A 6,489-nucleotide genomic window follows, 5' to 3' on the forward strand; every position below is an offset into this window, starting at 1 on the left:
ACCAAACAACATGGCAGAAAGTCTAGAATACCCTGGCAACGCCACATGCCTTGAACTGAGGCAAGAGGAAGTGATGTCACAGCCACAGGAATGCTTCTTTTCAGTTCAGCAGGAAGGCAGACAGACACGTCATCAAGGCGGTGCTGTTTTGCCTGGAGATATCCTGTCATATAATTCTGTCTGTCCAAGTCTGAGGGGGCTAAAAGCACCTGCTGCCACATTGAAGAAAATAAGATAGAAAACTAGTTTATAGAGTTACACATCTTCACTGTATATTATTCTGCCCTTGGGGTGCATTATTCAAATAAAGCAATAGTGGAGTGTAGTTTTCCAGCACAACAGGATGTTGCAACCAGCTGAATGCTCTTTCCATTCACCGTGGCCTTTCCATTGACCGTGGCCTTGAAGTAAAACAAACTCTAACCCCAACGGTGGGGTGTTACCCTACCACACACACAGCCAAAGGCCTTAGAATGAATGCTGACTGTGCGCTCGGGGAGAAGTTCTAAACTGGTCTGAAAATATTTGGATTGCCTTCTCGCTTGTGTGAAGGGATAGGATGTAGAGTACTCCCAATGACTCCCTCTCCTCAGAGCTGTTGTTACAGCTGCCCACACAGTGCCAGAGTGGGAGTACCGGGTCGATCGAAATGTAGATGGATTCAGGGTGGTTTGAGGTGGGGAAGAAAGATGAAATGAAGGAAAAGGAGGCGAGGCTGTTGAAATCAACAAACCTGTTCACAGGCCACTTCTCTCTCCGAAACAATAAGCCTGGAAACACAAAATCACGTTGCCACGGACAACACATCAGTCGCTCACTCAGACCTAAAGGTCACTGACCTCCTTCCACACACATATGCACACTTCCTGTCAGACAGGAAGTAGCAGGCTGAGAGGAATAGAGATTTAGAGTCTGAGGTAACGCAAACACCACTCACACCACTGGCCCAGGCCTATAAATAGGAGGCACTATGTAGTAGAGGGAAAAGGCCATGTTACAAAGTCACAAAACCAGGGCTGTATCGCCTCAATTACATGTGAAAACACTGATGTTTTAGGGGAAAGCAGAGATTTTAGTTTGTTAGCAGAAAAGAACTGTCAGCAGAATAGGCTTTGGCTCTCAGAACTACTGAGGAGTAGAGCATGGTGCATTTATTAGTCTCGTAAAGGTTCATTTTGAGACGGATTCAAAGACCACTGCAATAAGAACGTTAAGGAAAACACATCTGGTATTCCATGTTCAAAAGGGTCTAGCTATATGCCTTGTTCCGAAAGGCCGACCTACCTTATAACTACCTCATACAGCGTCACGACCAGAGCTTTTAGTCCACTGAATGTTCTATATTTGTCTCACTCATTAGGTCATATTAGTCTCCACTTCGTGCTGGGTGAGCAGAGACAATATCTGTGGTTGATATCTGCTGTTTCCTTCCTCATAAGGCCAAGGTTTTAATTTTATACAGTTAAGTTACACAGACCATTTAAATTTCACTTCAAGGTGTTTGTAATTGCAGTTGTAGTATCCACACCGCAATGCAAGCGATTCATATTCTAAGCCTGTGATTGTCTTTGCTTAACCACCCTCAGAGGGGTCGCTACCAACCGAATGCATCCGGCTGTTTAGGGGAGACAGAATGAGAGCTGAATTGGTTGAACAGTGCAGAAGAGAACCCCCCCCCCCCCCCTCCCCAGAAAGAAACCCAGCGCAGGCATTTATTTTACACCTGCTACGTTAGGTTAGCTTAACAACCTTGACATAGAATGTGGCATTCAAACACGGCAACTACCTCTTAGTGGTTCAGGTAATCCTTTTGTAAAGGTTGTAATTAATTGTACATATGTGCTTAATTGCATCATCTTTAGTACACAACATTGTTTTATATTTATCATTGCCAAATTCACTTCCTTGATTATCACGAGAGAGAGACGGAGAAGAACAGAGAGAAAGGATTGGTTAAACAGTGCCTTTTATTAACAATATAATCAGCTTCAACATTTAGTTCAGACAGCTTTTACCAATACTGTACCTATAAATGGTTGTAAGCTTATATGAAGGGCATGGAGCCTTGGTGAGGTATTTATGTCTGCTTCTTTCACAACATATTGAATGCAAGTGTTGCTGAAAACTGTTGCAGGAAGCCAACTTCAATGAAGGCTTTTAGATTTTAACAACAATAAGGAATGCCTTAGTTAACTGCCTATTCAATAGCCATCTGCTGCCAGAATTGACTGCATTCCAAGCATCATTTGTTAGGTGTATAGCCTAGCTACAAAAACAGACAACTGTGCGTGACTCCATAGCTAGAGGACTCCTGAGCTCCAGGAGTGACAAGTATGATTTTTGTCTTCATCTGCTGTCTTTTTGCTCGCTAGGGCCATCTACTTCAAGTGCTGCCTGTCTTCCCATTAGCCTACTTGGTGTGTGAACTGATGACTGCTCATAACTTGCAGATGTTTGTTAACACATCAACCAGGATTAAAGGGAAGGGCAATTTGTGACTTGTTTTGGTTATCAGTGGCTGTACTGGAGAGGGAGTGGTTTCTCCTCTCCTAGGCAATCAGCAATTAGTGCAGTCTGGTGTGCTCTTCACCTCTGCTAGGCAAATAGCAATTAGTGTTAGTACTTCAGTCTTCCCTGGTTTTGCAACGGCAGCTGTAAGTGGCGGTCGGGTCAGTGGCGGTCTTGTCGGCAAAACTAAGACCGTTGCCGAAACAAGACGGTTCTGCCAAGTTCTTCGAGGAAGGCTCAATCCAGTCCTCTCACTTCAGTATCTTACCTAGTTATTTTCTGATGATCTCATTTGCTCTTTTGTAGCTTTGGCAACTACATGTGTCTTCTATATCTGTTTGCTTCTCTCCCTGTAGGCTTTACAGACTCTCCCCACCTCTTGCCTGCAACTCTTCTAATTTAGTGTACCCTGTGCACACAACCCATGTGGAATTCTGGGTCTTTGGAAGCATTTGGAACTGCTGCTCTGCGGTCATGAACGCAGAGTTCATCTCAGCCTATGCTGCCCTTCAGTCCCTTGACTTTTTGGCCCTGACGGAGACATGGATCACCCCAGAGAACACTTCTTCTCCAGCTGCTCTCTCTTCATCCGACTACGTTTTCTCTCGTAGTCCAAGAGCATCTGTTCGTTGTGATGATGGTTCAGCTCTACTAATTTCTCCTAACTGGAGATTTCCTATTTTCTCCCTCACTCACCTGTCCATCTCCTCATTTGAATTCCATGCTGTCACTTGCCCACTCAAGCTTAACATTGTTGTCATTTATCGCCCACCAGGTGCCCTTGGATAATTCTTCAATGAGTTTGACACCTTGATAAGCTAATTATCTGACGATTGCTCACTGCTCTTCGTACTTTCTGACTTCAACATCCCGATGTCTGCCTTCAATTAATTCCTTTCCAACTATCCTGTTCCCTTCCTTGCCTCTTTTGCCCTCATCCTTTCACATTCCCCTCCCACTCACCAGGCAGGCAATACGCTTGACCTCATCCTTTCACATTCCCCTCCCACTCACCAGGCAGGCAATACGCTTGACCTCATCCTTTCACATTCCCCTCCCATTCACCAGGCAGGCAATACGCTTGACCTCATCCTTTCACATTCCCCTCCCACTCACCAGGCAGGCAATACGCTTGACCTCATCCTTTGACATTCCCCTCCCACTCACCAGGCAGGCAATACGCTTGACCTCATCCTTTGACATTCCCCTCCCACTCACCAGGCAGGCAATACGCTTGACCTCATCTTTACTAGAGGCTGTTCCCCTACTAATCTCACTGCAACCCCCCTCCAGGTCTCTGATTACCACTTTGTTTCCTTTTCTGTCTCCCTTTCCTCAGCCACTCCTCAGATGGTCATGTGCCATCGCAATCTTCGCTTTCTCTCCATTACCCTCTCCTCTTCTATCCTATCATCTCTCTATTCTACTAAATCCTTCTGTCTCTTTGACCCTACTCAAATCAAACTTTATTTGTCATATGCGCCGAATACAACAAGTGTACATTTTAAGTTGAAATGCTTACTTACAAGCCCTTAACCAACAGTGCAACTCAAGAAGAGTTGCGAAAATATTTACCAACTAAAATAAGAATGAGGTTGTATACAGGGGGCACCGGTACTGAGTCAGTGTGCGGAGGTACAGGTTAGTTGAGGTCATTTGTACATGTAGGTAGCAGTGAAGTGACTATGCATAGATAATACATAGCGAGTAGCAGCAGTGTACAAAGGGGAGGGGTCAATGTAAATTGTCCAGTGGCGACTATATTAATTCAGCGGTCTACTCTCCTCCCTTTCCGCATCCTTTGACTCGCACTGTCCTCTTTCCTTCCGGCCGGTTGTGCCCTCCCCTCCTGCTGTGGCTGACTCATTGTGAGCTTGCAGAACAGGGTTGCGGGCAGCTGAGCTAAAATTGAGAAAAACTAAACTTCCAGAGGATCTATAATCCTTTCACTCCCTCCTCTCTACCTTGTCTTCCTCTATCTGCTGCTAAAGCCACTTTCTATCGCTCTAAATTTCAAGCTTCAGCCTCTAACTCTAGGAAACTATATTCTACCTTATTCTCCAGCCCCTCCCTCCTCCCTCTCTGTGGATGACTGTCAACCACTGAAAAGAAGGTTGACAACATCTGCTACTCATTCACTCAGCCTATTGAGTCCACTGGTCCCACTTACACAGAACTACCCTACGCCTTGACCGCTTTCTCCCCATCTGTGGAGACATTCTCCCATTCCTCACTTCCCTCAACTCATCCCTGACATCCCCTCCGACTTCAAAATGGCCTGAGTCGCGCCTCTCCTCAAGAATCCAACACTTGACTCATCTGATGTCAAACTATAGACCTGCAACCCTTTATATTCTTTCCAAAATACTTGAGCATGCTGTCTCTGATCAACTCTCTAATTATCTCCCTCAGAACAATCTTGACCCAGACTGCTCTTCTGTGTCACGGATGCTCTCCACACTGCCAAGGCTGACTCTGTCTCCTCTGTTCTCATCCTCCTAGATCTATCCGCTGCCTTCAACACCTTGAACCATCAGATCCTCCTCTCCACCCTCTGGGCATCTCAGGCTCTGCAAAATCTTGGATTGCATCCTACCTGCCAGGCTGCTCCTACCAGGTGATGTGGAGAGGATATGTTTCTGCACCACACACTCTCACTACTGTTGTCCCCCAGGGCTTGGTTCTTGGCCCTCTTCTCTCTATACACCAAGTCACTTGTCTCGGTCATATCCTTACATGGTCTCTCCTATAATTGCTATGCCTAACAGATATCTTAGCTTGGATGTCGGCCCACCACCTCAAGCTCAACAAGATGGAGCTGCTCTTCCTCCCAGGGAAGGCCTGCCTGCTCAAAGAACTCTCCATCATGGTTGACAACGCCACAGTGTCGCCCTCCCAGAGTGCAAAGAACCTTGGACAACACCCTGTTATTCTCAGCAAACATCAAAGCAGTGACTCACTCCTGCAGGTTCATGCTCTACAACATCCGTAGAGTACAACCCTACCTCACACAGGAAGCGGTACAGGTCCAAATCCAGGCACTTGTCATCGCCCGTCTGGACTACTGCAATTCGCTGTTGCCTGGGCTTGCCGCTTGTGCCATCCAACCCCTGCAATTCAAGAACGCTGCAGCCTGACTGGTTTTCAACCTTACCAGGTTCTCCCATGTCACCTTGTTTCTCTGCACACTCCACTGGCTTCCAATCGAAGCTCGGATCCATTGCAAGACCATGGTGCTTGTCTAAGGAGCGGCAAGAGGAACTGCCCCTCCCTACATTCAGGCTATGCTCAAACCCTGAATAACCCGAACACTCCATTCTGGTCTCTTATCCCCCCCTTTCTAGCTCTGACTTTGGTGATAGCTATTTTATTGAGGAAAATTTACTGTGATATGTGGTTGTCCCACCTAGTCGCTCTGGATAACAGCGTCTGCCTACATGACAAAAATGTAAATAACTACTCCGTTCTATCAATTTTGTCACCCAGTGTGTTAGCAAGAGAGAAAGGAAACACATGCTCTGTGTTTTTCCCATAAACTCTCCTATCCTTTGTGAGGCGACGGGGACTGGGCTGACTGTTGACTGGCTGCTAGTGATGACTGAATGCTGAACAATGGAGGACTGAAATAGTCAAGACCTGGCAACTCTCTTCCATATCCACGATCCATCATGTCTGTCACATCTGGCCGGCTTGTGGACCTTTGATTGTTCCAGCTGTCCTGGATCCACAACTGTCACCTTTTGAATGTAGACCCCTTTATGTCTTTCTGTACATATGAAGGATGGACTTGTGTGTGTCGGAGTCAAGGTTCGTTAGCATTATGCTCAACCTTTATTCAGCTTTCACCATCAAGATGAATGCACAGTTACTTATACAACCGTTTCGTGTGTACATTGACTACATTGCGTGTTTATTGTATTTGCCAGCCCAAGTAAATCCTATCCATATGACCCCCTATCTGCAGTAAACACATAGCTAAAT

The sequence above is a fragment of the Oncorhynchus mykiss genome, chromosome 1, assembly GCF_013265735.2.
Source record: "Oncorhynchus mykiss isolate Arlee chromosome 1, USDA_OmykA_1.1, whole genome shotgun sequence".
Taxonomy (NCBI): Eukaryota; Metazoa; Chordata; class Actinopteri; order Salmoniformes; family Salmonidae; genus Oncorhynchus; species Oncorhynchus mykiss.